Source organism: Trachemys scripta, chromosome 9 (genome assembly GCF_013100865.1).
Source record: "Trachemys scripta elegans isolate TJP31775 chromosome 9, CAS_Tse_1.0, whole genome shotgun sequence".
NCBI lineage: Eukaryota > Metazoa > Chordata > Testudines > Emydidae > Trachemys > Trachemys scripta.
Genome location: NC_048306.1, coordinates 87898509 through 87911507, shown reverse-complemented (window position 1 = coordinate 87911507; position 12999 = coordinate 87898509).

Genomic DNA, 12999 nt, shown 5'->3' with positions numbered 1-12999 from the left:
GAATAAAGCATTACAACCCCCTAACATGGACACATCTCGATTGGTATAAAAGTGCTTTATTGTGGTATAGCTATTTCTGTATGGGAAAAGGACTAAACTATATTGGTATAACTATAAGGCACATCCACATCAACTATAAGCTGTATCCACACTAGAACTTTTACTGGTGTAACTATTTCAGTAAAAAAAAAAAAAAAAAAAAAAATTACACCCCTAACCAAAATAGCTAGCCCAGTAAAACTTTTCAGTTTAGACCAGGTAAAGGTGACTGTAGTTAGCAGGTGACCATTAGCACTGGTTTCCATGTCATTCGCAAAATTATTTGGATTTTGACAAGTTAACTACGGTCATGGATTGTATAGAAAGTTACAATCTGCTGACAAACATGCTCTTGCTAAATAGCACAATTGTTCTGCGAGCTAGTGCCAGGGCTATTTCAGATACTGCCTTGAAGCACCTGCTAGGGAAACTTGGATGGGTTCTGTTTTGCTTTTTTTTGTTTTGTTTTGGGTTGTTCGTTTGTTTTTGGTGATGTTTCCACTGGAAATGTCCTCTTGAAATATGGCAGCAAATAATTCAGCTTCCATTAACCTGATGAAGCATGAGAAACATTTGCAGATATGTGGTTATTTTTGAATAAAGATCAGCAAATACCAAGACCCAAACTAGTATCAGTTGATACACTCAGTATAGGAATCTTAGGTCTTATCCACGTCAAGTCACTATGGTCTTAACTAAAGTAATTGAGCAACATAAATCTATAGCTTCCTCCACAAAGGCTGTAGCCCGATGCTTTTACTGAAACACCAGGATTTGAAAATCTACAAGATGGAGAGAAGATTCCACTCATATGTGAGTCTTTCATGTTAGTGGCTCTATGAAGGCATTTTGTTTTTTACTGGTGCCTCAGTATATCCCATGTAATTTACATTAGGTTTTCTTTTGATTATACTAGGAAAATTTCCCAATTGCTCTTGTCATTGAAATTGCAAATCTAATTCTTTATACTGAACTTCAGAATATCATTAGTGTGAATTTGGACTATGTTCATTTTGAATACAGGATACAATCTTGCATATGGTTTCTCTCTGCAGGAAGATTAGAACTTAAATGTTTTGTTTCAGTTGACTTGAAAACACAGAAACTGCCTTACTGGAAGAGAACCGTAGTTTGTCTAGGTTCAGCCTGCTTCAAGACTAGAAGTGACCTAGCCTCAGAGAGAAGTAAAAACACACACAATGTACATGGCAAGCTCAGTAATGCTATTTCCTTTGGGAAAATTCCTACCCAGACCAAACAGCAATTATCTTGTGCCCTAAATCATGGGTCAAATTCATGATTCTTTTAAAAGGCTCACTCTGCCTCCTAACAGCTATCATATTACAAACTGCCACATAAAACAAAACCACTTTGAAAATAGGGAAAGCATACTTCTGATTCATATATTAGCTAGAACATTGGTGAGAACTGAAAGGCTGCTTAAAATTTTGAAGCAGGGTTCATATAAAAAATGCATACACACCAGCTGTCCAGTGCCACATTCATGTATGACTCTTCTCTGATCCTATTGCACAAATCCTGGCTGTACAGCACATTATGAGGATGAAGACAAGTTAATCTCTAGCTTTGGATTCTTACCCTCAACAAACCCTTCTTGGCAGCAGGCAGAACCACTCACCCAGTGCTAATTCTGTCTCAAATTATTAGGCAAGAGGTGGCAAGACACAAACTTCATGAACTAAAAGCACTCACAAATCCAATCATGTTATGTGCAGTGTCAAAATGTGTATAGAAGTCATATGTATCTAGACAATTTATTCAAAGCAATCTACTGCTTTTGGCAAAACCTACCCTAACAATCACAATATATCATGTATAATATGGACTTGTTGGAAGACTGTCATTCTTTATAGTTCTATAAATTAAGATTTCATTAATTTAAATACTGCTTTGACATACTTCATGTGCATATAGAATTACCATTTAAAAACTAATTTGCAATATATCATTGCAATGGCTCTGCTCTACTCTTTTGGAAGGACGTAAGTGTAGTTTTAAAATCCTCAAGTAAGTTAAAGAGAAAGGAAACAATTTTTTAAAAAATACATCTTATTCTTGAATAGTATTCAACATAATATTGATGTAAATATTGTAAATTTCTCTCCTGACATTTTTTGCCTCTTCTTTTAGAAAAACTTTCTTGGTTGCTTCAATTATAGCAAGTTTAGATTCTGTTTAAAAGGAAACAAATTTAGTCCCAACAGTAAAACCTGAAATCTGTATTGTTTTTGCCTTAAAACTACCCTATAACTACTGAAGTTCGAAATTGTGCTGGATTCATGAGTCCACAGTTAGCAAAATAAATGACAGTTCTAACAAATAAAGAAAAAAAATATGCGGACATATCAGACAACAGCATAAAACATGCTTCTTTGATTGGGGTAAGGTACAAATTGACAGACTAGATTTAGAGGGCTAAATTCTAATCCCAGATACGTGGGCGCAAACTGCTCTGAGACTGAGATTAGAGTCTAGTCCTAAAACTGGATTGAGAACAATGTTTCCTCTTGAAGGAAGACAAATAATTATATTTACTCTGTGTATGTCGCCAATGGAGTTTGCATACTTTTACAATGTGTGTAACTATAGAAAATATCAGCACCATTATTGACCCATCTGAATACCAAAATTGGAAGCTGTAGCTCATTCATCTAGTCTTTTCAGTATAGTGACCTTAAGAAATAGTTTTAGGGCCAAATTCAACCCTGGTGTTAGTGGGTGCAGCCCCCACTGAAGTAAATGGAGTTTAATTTCCACATGCTGGGGCTGATTTTAATAGTTGTTATTAGTAGGACTGATCTTGTTCCCATTGAAGTTAATGGAGGTAGGAGCAGGCTAATTATTCTGCACACTTCTAAAGCAACCTTTAGCTACATGTATTACGCCAAGATCAGGCCATGACCCCTGTGTGCTACACACTGTCCAAACACTTAGTAAGATACAGCTCCTGCCCTGAAGATATTATAATATAATAGATAAGACAGACAAAAGGTTGGTGAAAGGAAGAATTATTATTCCCATTTTTCACATGGGGAACTGAGGCATAGAAAATAAGTGACTTGGCCAAGGTCACACAGGAGGTCATGGCAGAACTGGGAATTCAACCCAGATGTTTTGAGTCTCAATGTAGTGCTTTAACCACAGGCCATACACAACCATAGCTCTATTAATATTTATTTTTATTTGTGGTAGCAAATAAAGGCTTCAGTTGAGGCCCCATTGTGCTAGGCACTTTACAAACATATAAGAAGACACAGGCCCTGCTCCTAAGAGTGTATAATCTAGTATCAGTCTGAATTACATATTTAGATTAAGGGAAATAACAAAACAAGATAAGAGCCCTGCAACCCAATCCAAACCCAGAGGGAACCTACTACAAATTTTGGGTTTGGGTCAAGACAGAAAGCCACTAGACCCTCTCGGGCTTGGATCTGGTCAGCTCTGATGGCCTTCTCCTGTTAGTGGGGTCCGCACAGTGGCAACTGCGTGCCCCGCTCCTGCTGGCCTCTGCCTCTCTGTGTGCTGTGGAGTGAGTGTGCTGACGAGTTGCAGCACCCACAGCGCAGCAAAGAGCAATGGCTGGCAGGAGTGGGGCACACAGCCATTGTGCCAACCCCACAGGCCGAGGTAGTGATGGTGCTGACTCAGATTTGGTGGGCAGCGGTTGGGGCGAAAAATGACCTTCTGGGACTTGGGTACAATCAGGTGAGTTGTGGTCCAGATCAGGTCCAGGTTGGGCTATAAAATTAGGCTCAAGCAGACCTCTAATGGAAGTTAATTTTAAATAGCACAGTACGTTTGTGTCTCTGTGTGTACATCCTCTCTAGCATTCTGCATCCATCAGGACTCCCAATAGAGGAGCTGCTCCTGAACACAAACTATTCAGAAACATAAAGGTGTGGTACAGTGAAAACAAAGTAATAATAATTACCAGGCTCCATACATCACACTAAATACCTCAGACCTATGACCTTGCAGTAGATGGTCTCCTGTATTAATGGGGACCAGCAAAGAGGAAAAAACTGGAGCCTAGTGACCTTTTAACTTTTTTGATTTATAAAGCTGGCATGAAAAGGTTTTGGTTTTTTATATTGTCTGTTTTGTAACATTGGAAATATAGGTCTTGGATAAGCTGGAAAACTCTTTGACAACTGGAGAACTAGACTGGAACCTAAGGGAGTTAGGCTCCCAAATCCCATTGAATTTCACTGGGATTTGGGCATCTGATTTAAATTCCTTTGAAAATCCTATCCGAGTGCAGATAATATCATCACCAGAGCCAAGAGAATGAAAACTGAGCTGCTGAAAGCGGAAGAGACTTTTATCCAGTCTGATTAAAACTCTTTGGGGTTTGGGGTTTTTTTTACACACCTATTCAACTTCAGCAACTAACTAACAGTGTGACTAAAGAAAGCCTTTGGTAAATATTCAATGTTTCCCCCCTTCAATTAAGGTATTCGAGATCACAATAAACCATCCCGGAAGCCTTCCAGAAGTTCTCCAGCAAAATCATAGAAAACTGAACTTGACATTTCTTGTATGTCTAAGATAAAACAAGCTGATTAAAAAACAACAACTACTTTTCAGGCATTCTTTATGTATCATGAAGCAAAAAAGGGCACAAACCCAAATTTAAAAACAATTATTTGGAGATCACCTTAGATTATATATAAGCTGCTGTTATCAAATACCAAGCCCACAACAATGACTAGTATTATTTTCTGAGTTAATATGCATAGCCACAAGACTTAAACCAAACTACATTTTATTCAGTGAAATTACTACATAAAATCTCAGACTTCAGGCCTGATCCAGAGAGGTACCGAGCAGCCCAACATTCAGCTGAGGGCTTTCAGCTCAGCACTGTGCAGGATCAGACCCATACATGGTAACTTGGGTCAACACTGTCTTTAGTAAGTATAGTGCTCTCTCCATAAGATGGTGATTGGAAGATACGAGAATGTTGTACAGATTGTGGAGAGAAGAGACTATCCTGATTTTCCATGGTCTTGAGAGAAATTATTCACCGTGAAAACAGACAACATGTAGTTCATGTTCACTAAAATGCTAAGGAAATTCCAGAGATCTTGAAATATTAAGTCTACAGTGCAATAAAGTAGAGCCTCAATCTTTCTCAGTCTACAAATCAATTAACTCTCTTCAAGTTTTAGTGGTCACACTCCCTTTAATAGCTGTATGTAAGGAAGTTTCATCTTACTAAGACTTCAATATTTTTACAAAATATAATACAACGTATAAAGATGTACAAAATACGATTATTCTGCAGAATAGTATCATTAGGACCCATTAGATATCAAGAGGCCACACATACTAGAGACATCTTAGATAGATCGACCTAAACTACATTTGTAAAAATAAAACAATGAAGTACATTTTATGGTTCAGTAGCGTGAATAGTCCATGAAGTGTCTCCCAGTCATTAGTGCAAATAATTGAGATTTTCTTATGAAGTTCAAATAAGAGAAATTAACATGAAGACTAAATTGTAGCCGCTTAACAGCTAGTTAATTTTAAGGAATATTTTATCATTAAATATTTTTAGTTCCTCTGAGTTAAGATAACTGGCATTCAATTTTCTATTGTATCTGTTTGAGATTTTCTGCTGAGCATGGCAGCATTTTTTTAGAAGAGTAAATGGATATCAACAATGAACCATCTGGAAAAACAGGCCATGTTTTATTTATGAAAGATTTTGAAAAAATCTTCAAGCTGATCCATTTGATTTTGTAAACATTTTAAAGCATCCAGCCACATGTGCAAGGAGTATTTCTAAATATTTCTAAATATTCTAAAGAGAATATTTCTACCAGATAGCCAATGCCCCAACACACATAATTTATCATCTGTATTACCTATCATATACCATGCCTATTTCTTCCTAAAGTTACTGTATCTAGAGTTAAGTACCATGGTTTAAATATGCCATAAACGAAACTAAGTAGATGTATGATTTTTCTGTTGTGATGTGAGGATATTTAATACCAAAGTCTGAAAAATCATACATTTCCTGATATTGTATAACCATGCCTATACTGCCACATTACACTAAAACAACTAGCATTTTTTTATTCCGTTAACATGTATACTTACACCTATTATGAAGACCTTAGTTTCAAGATAAAGGAGAACACCATGAACATCCAAGAGTTTGTATGTTCACCATCAGTCTTCAGTTCAAGCTGCCTTAGTCACATGATTGGCAGCTTTTAAAACACATGAAGATTAACACGTCAAAAAACTGTCTTAACTAACGCTGACTTTGCCTTAAATACAAATTCAACTTATCTTGATTAGCTCTCATCCCTCTTTTTAAGCCCTACCCACTCTGACATCACAAGCCCTTCTCCTATACCATCTCTTAAAGAGGCTGTAAAAACATAATTACAAGAAGAGCACCATGCTGATCTGATAAACCTATTTCAACGGTTAACCTGCTAATCTGTTGTTAGCCTTTAAGATGCTTGGTGCATTCACTTAAAATCTTACTGTTCCCAAAAGAAATACAAGAGAAGGTTCAGAATTGCCTCAGCTCTTATCTATAATACTTTTTTTCCTGTTGATTTTTAGAAGCTACATACTTCTGCCACTTGGCAAGCAGATAGCTCAGAATTATGTATCCTATTGGATTCGGGGGAACTAGAGGATGACAATCCTGTTAAGCATATTGTGAGGCTAACACAGGGATCAGATGGTTATACTGCTCAAGCTGACAGTTTACTCTTTAATTCTGAGTCAGTGAATTAACACCTCTCAGAGTGAATGCATGGTAAAGGGCAGACTTTAAAATGTCAGACATCTACTTGTTTCTTCTAATGTCAGTCTCAGTCAACAGGAAACTTGCTAATGTTGTTGTAACTGTTAATCCCCTGTGCACTTGCATTAATGGTCAGGGAAGGGAGAGAACCTAAATGAAGCAACAGTAAAATGGTTCAAAAACCTGCTAACTTAATGGCTAAACCTGGAAAAACATCGAGCCACTCCCACTAATCATTGCTCATGGAAAGATGTTTTCACCAATAAAGAGAGGTTATTTATCTTTAATGATGCCTTTTCCTAAAGAGTGTTATGACATTAATTTTGAAGCCTTTTTAGGGGTTGGCGTAGCGTAAATTATCCCTGTTGTGGACATTGTCATGGTTACTGGATTGCTTCCTGTATTTTCATGATGAGTGAGAACATGAAGGCCAGGTCCAAAATCTTCTGACAGTTTCCAGTATGAGATCTTGAAACTCATTTCACAAACATAATTTTCCCAACAGGCACCAGCTGGCATAGACTAAGAAACTTTTTTTAATACAGTTGTTCAAGCCATACAAGCCTTGACAGTGCTAGGAAGCATCCTAATGCTCAAGAATAATTTCTCCCACCTGGGTTTCCCATCCACCCAGCCAGGTACCTACATGCAAAACCTTAACATCTGAAATGTAATTAGTAGAACTAATCTGCAAAAATTTTTCCTAATTGGGCAATTTTTAAGTAGCATGGCGGCAGACTAAAACTAGGAACCATTGGGTAAGTTGGCTGGTTTCCCCAGTAGACCAAAAGAAGGGTCTTGCATCAAGAATCTCTCACAAAGTTTGCTGGTAAACATGAATCAGGTTTCAAAAAGAGGGTTTAATACAAACAGGCAAAAAGGCCCTTTCAGGCTGAAACAAAATCAGCAACATAATTATGATTTTTTTCTTTGATTTTACCTAGCAACAGAAGGCTGGAAATAGGGAAGTAACTTTGCAAGATCGGTGGCATCCAGAGTTGGTTTCTTGAGAAGAAGCAGGATTATTGCATGCTTTAGGGAAGTTGGATAACATCATTTTTTGAAGGAGTCACTAAGCACATCTATCAGTAGTGAGTCTAGTTGGTCTTGGCTGGATTTTATCAGCCCTGAAGCACAGGGTTCTGAATCATGCATTGGTCTGCACATCTCTTTATGCTTCTAGTACTACTCCTATTGTACATCTTCATTGGAGGGGAGTGGGGAGAGCAGCAAAGAGAGCAGAGAGAGACCCAAGGGATGAAATGTGGAAGGGAGCAAAGAAATGGAGGGGAATTTATGGTTAACAGAACAAAATGTAATCATGAGCTGGACGTGGGGGGAAATAAATCTCCTCTTGTGTCACATTGTGACTGAGCCTATCAGTCCTTCTTTGCCACTTGTTGGAGGCATCAGTGCTCTGACACCTCCCTGCTTAAGGAAAACCCTCTCAGGCCAGGCCACCAACAAGACTTAGTCCTCCAGGGGACTAGAAGGACCAGAAGGAGACACTGACCAATCAGGGGCCAGTAGACCAGTTAAGAAGGCTTTCTTGTACCTGCTTGGGGGAGTGCTGGGTGAGGTTAGTGTAGGAACTAAGTGCTTGAATACTAACCCAGAACTCCAAGGGCAGGCTAAGGCCTTTGCTTAAAATGCTGCAATCAGACAGTTACCTTTTATGTTCCTTTGCTCGTTTATTGCACAGACAGCCAAATTCTCAGTTGTTTTGTTGTTTAACTATTTAAAGACTGATGCAGAGATCATGGAATGAGCCATACTGCTCCATGTAAGCTGCCATATGTGTCAGTGTCACCATTATCTAAGAGGATAATTTGGGGGGTGGGGGGGGAGATCACTTTATCATGTATCATAAGAAATTTGAAGTGGACTATCAAAAAAATAGTCTTCAAAAGTGTAAGTAAGTTATCTTTAAGATGTCTTGAGAACCCAAGAGAGTGTCTTTCTGAAGCCATTACAAAAGAGAAGGCTGCCCCTGGTATGTCTTAAGTTTCAGACATGCTCATGTATCTGCAAAACGTAACAGGTTGTCAGTGATGGTGCAGCAGTGAAAGAAACAATGAATTAAATAGATCAGCTTCCATTTAAAGAATTTAGAAATAGGCAAAGAAGTATTAATTCAGCTAGTGGTGTGCAACTGGCTGCAAATACAGAGACAAGGTGAGACGAATCAAATTGTTGTTGTCAACAGTGGGAAAATAATTTGAGGCAGAGCAGTCTTCTCCAATTTGACAGAAACAATGGAGATGATTGACATGACTCAGCTGGTGATATTTGTGTCTGAAAATGGCAGTGTAAAGGAAGATATTGGACAAAGCCACCTGTGAAGAAGTAAACAAGAGGGGAAGTTATTACAAGTTCAAGAAGTACGTTATTTACAACAAAGTAACGATGGACCTGGTTTGCGTAAGCAGATGCAGCATCAGCTTTAACTAGATCCAGACAGGCTTTATCACACGCTGCAGCCTGGACACTGATTTTCTGAATGATCACTGCCTTAGTTCTCAGCCAGCACATTATGATGAGTAATATGTTTCATCAAGTCCATTTAAGCCAGGTCTCCCCCTATACAAAATGAGATGAGATTGTTGGGCCAAGGTAGAGTTTAGCAAAGGTTTTTCAGTCTTTTACCTGAGATCATAGAATCAAGAAATGGAGAAACATGATCTTGCCAGCAAGGAGTTGTGGCCTGAGAACCTCTTGATGCTAACTGACGAAGTGGTGCATAGGGATCACCTGGGTCTGGTATGTACTTTTTAGTTCACCAAACAGTGTCATGTGAGGTCTCAAATAAAAGACGGTGTCACACTGGTCATCAATATCATTGTGAAATGCATATATGGATGTTGTGTAAGAAGTCATGCATATACACTGAAAATTATGTTCTTAAAAGTCTGTGTCTATGGTCTGGGTACCAGGAAAGATGAAAAACAGGTTTTCTGTCAGACAAGAAATGTTTATCTATCTGCCTGTTTACATGTAAATTAAGTATTGCATGGTTCACAATGGATCTCCTGTCTCCAGTCTGAACTGAATGTTGCTGAAGGATTGTGAAAACTTCCAAGAGAAAAAGGTAACGTGAAGAAGTAAACATCGTGGAGGGTGGGGGGGCAGAGCGGAGAACCCTATCTTGAGCTGCACATCAAGGTTTGCTGTAGTATATTTGGGGCACAAAACAGACACCCTGTCATCTTTCACCTAGGAAGTAAATGGAAAGTGAGTTTGCTTAATGAAAGAAGGATCTCGTCCAGTCTTAGTTGAAAATGCTGGAGAGAACTTTGGGTGAGGTGAACTTCTTTAGACAGGAGCGTAACTTGTCAGCTAAGTTTATTCTCTAAAAAGCTTGTTGCCAGAGGAACAGAATACACTAGCTGTAGGATTGAATTCAGGTTCACCACTTTGCTTAACACCACAGTACTTAAGATATAGGTTCTACTAAGAATCCTCAGAACCTTTATATACTAAAGGTTTCTGAGGATTCAGGGATTGGTATATGTTTCTTGCTAACCTGTACAGAGAAAATTAGGTTTGTTGCAAAGATCTGAAAGGCAGTGCTCGTGCTGCCAGAGGCTGGATTTTCAGGGAGCTGATCCACTAGAGGCACAGACAAGACCTCCTTACGCTAGGGGCAGGTGGTGTTGAGGTGACTCGCAACCCTGGGTACTTCTGGTGTGCATCACAGGAGGAGTAGCTGGACTTTGCATTTCTGATTGGCATTGCTAAAAAGTTGACAGTCAATTAAGAGCATCAGGACAAAAAAATTATGTTACACAGATTTGGTGAATTCATTCAATGTCAAATTGGATTTGTGGACAGCTCAGATAAAAAAGCAATATAGTGCTTCCAGCCATGAAAAGCTGCCTTGGAGAAGTTTGTAGAAGAGACTAAAAATTAACAACTATGGGTATGTCTACACTATGCCATTGTAGTGCAGACATGAACTACATGTACTACAAGGGGTGTTTCTGGCTATACGTACAAGAAACATGCAAAGATCATGCCTCATTAAGGATACTCAATGCAATTTTTGTGTTTTGTGTCTATTAGGTTAGTGTAGTATGCCCTGATGCTTTTTTCTGGAGTTGCCATCCTTCCAGGATAACCACTGCTAGAAAAAAAAAGAACGAAACAGGACAGAGGCAAATTTAAAATACATACTGTATTTAGAAATGGGCTTTATCCTTTAAGTTCAGAACTAGATTTGTATTGGAGTCCAGATTTTCCCAAAGTTCAGGGCTGTTCTGATGTTATGCTCAAGTTTGGCCCCATCATAGAAGAGTGAGCCAGGAAGATACGACAAGGCAAGGTACAAAAATTGCAGTTTAAATTCTCAAGAATAAATGCCAAGTGGAATATGTCTAATTATCTAGTTCCAGAACAGACTCCAAGTTTTTATCCTAATAAAACACAGAAAAAAAGAGTTTAAAGCTAAAGATCAGTTAAGACTTTTCATAAATCATAAGATAGTATGGAAAAGCTGATAAAATTTCAATAATTAGAATTTGTGTAAAGAAGTCTGTTTCCTTAATCCAGCTTCTTTCAGTAAAAGAGGTCAAATGGAGCTCAGAGTCCATGTGACAGAGTGCAGGCTAACCTGTTAACTCCCTGCACTCTGATCACTCTGACACCAATTAGTATTTCCGTCCCTCCTCCCTCTCCAAGAAAGCTGATTGAGGTAATTAAAGATAATTAGCTAATCAGGCTGGTAGGCTGCATGAGCTAATTAGTCCATCAGCTCAAGATTGATAAAGAGACACAGGTGGGAAGTGCAGCAGGTGGGTAGGTGCAGCTAACACTAGTGCTAGCTGAACCCAGTCTCACAGAGGCCTCAGGGAAGGGAGACCTCTGCTCCTCTCAGTTCCTGAGGGAAGGGCCTAAAGCACAGGGGACATTATAAATACAATAGTGTTATTGCATGGGACTGTAAGAGTTGGTGGAGAGAACTCAAATAAATGGCACGGTGAATACACAACCAATAGAGTCCACGCTAGTTCAAATGGTGTGAAAAGGCAGGAGGGGAACACACCTTCTACAGTCCAGTTATTTGTTTTAAGGAGTCATGTCTGAGTCCTCAAGATTTAAACTTGCAAGTATGAGGCTGAAAGTGAAGGAACTGGAAAAATTAAAGAGAGGACTAAAAGAATTGTTATTGACATTAATGCAAGATGGTTGATGAAACATGAGAGATGGCCTGACAAAGTCTGCAAGCATCCCTACAAGTGGGCAAACATTCCTACTTAATATCATTAATACTGCTTCTGAGAAGAGAACTTTGTGTCTGAGTTGCTGAAGGTGCCATTCACGAATGCAGAGAAGAAAATGACAATAAGCTTTCTGCCATTTGTTCAAGACAATAAAAATAAAATGAAAAAGAAGAATGAATTTCTTGCGTGCAATCTGCAACAGAGTGAAATATGTCCAATTGTGAATTCCACTTTGTATCATAACTAGGGTGACCAGACAGCAAGTGTGAAAAATCGGGACGGGGGTGGGGGGTAATAGGAGCCTATATAAGAAAAAGACCCCAAAATCAGGACTGTCCCTATAAAATTGGGATATCTGGTCACCCTAATCAGAACCTCCCATTTTTGAGCTATGTGCAGAGCACATGTCTAACCTTGCCCAAGGCAAGTCTATTATGATGTGTTCCAGACAGCTACCCTGCCCAAGAAAGGTGCCTGACACCTCACTGATGATCTACCACTGAGAAGCCATCATTGAGCAATCTAGAGACATTAATTTTGATTGACTCTCAATTACTAGCCCAATCCCATGGAACAATGGATTTTCTAACAGGGGTGCCAGCACAGCTGCAGGTTTTGCAGCTTCTCAGTTTGGGCATACCAAAAAACCTCCTCCCTCATATTCCCTCCCTCCCAATGATCTCAGTGGAGTTCTTTGGAAGATTGTGTCTCTACATTTGTATGTATGATGAAATTTGCAGTGAACATATATTGGACTTTCACTGAAACACAGGATGCATGTTATACTGCAAGCAGATCTACTAAGTTTACAAAAGCAACTGAAGGAGGTTTTGGAGCGATGTGGCGGATTATAGTGTGATGAAACAATTGCCTCAGTCTCAATGGAAATCTGACTTGATCTAGTTAGCAACAAAGAATGGGAGTCACCCAAAGACAAAACTGGAA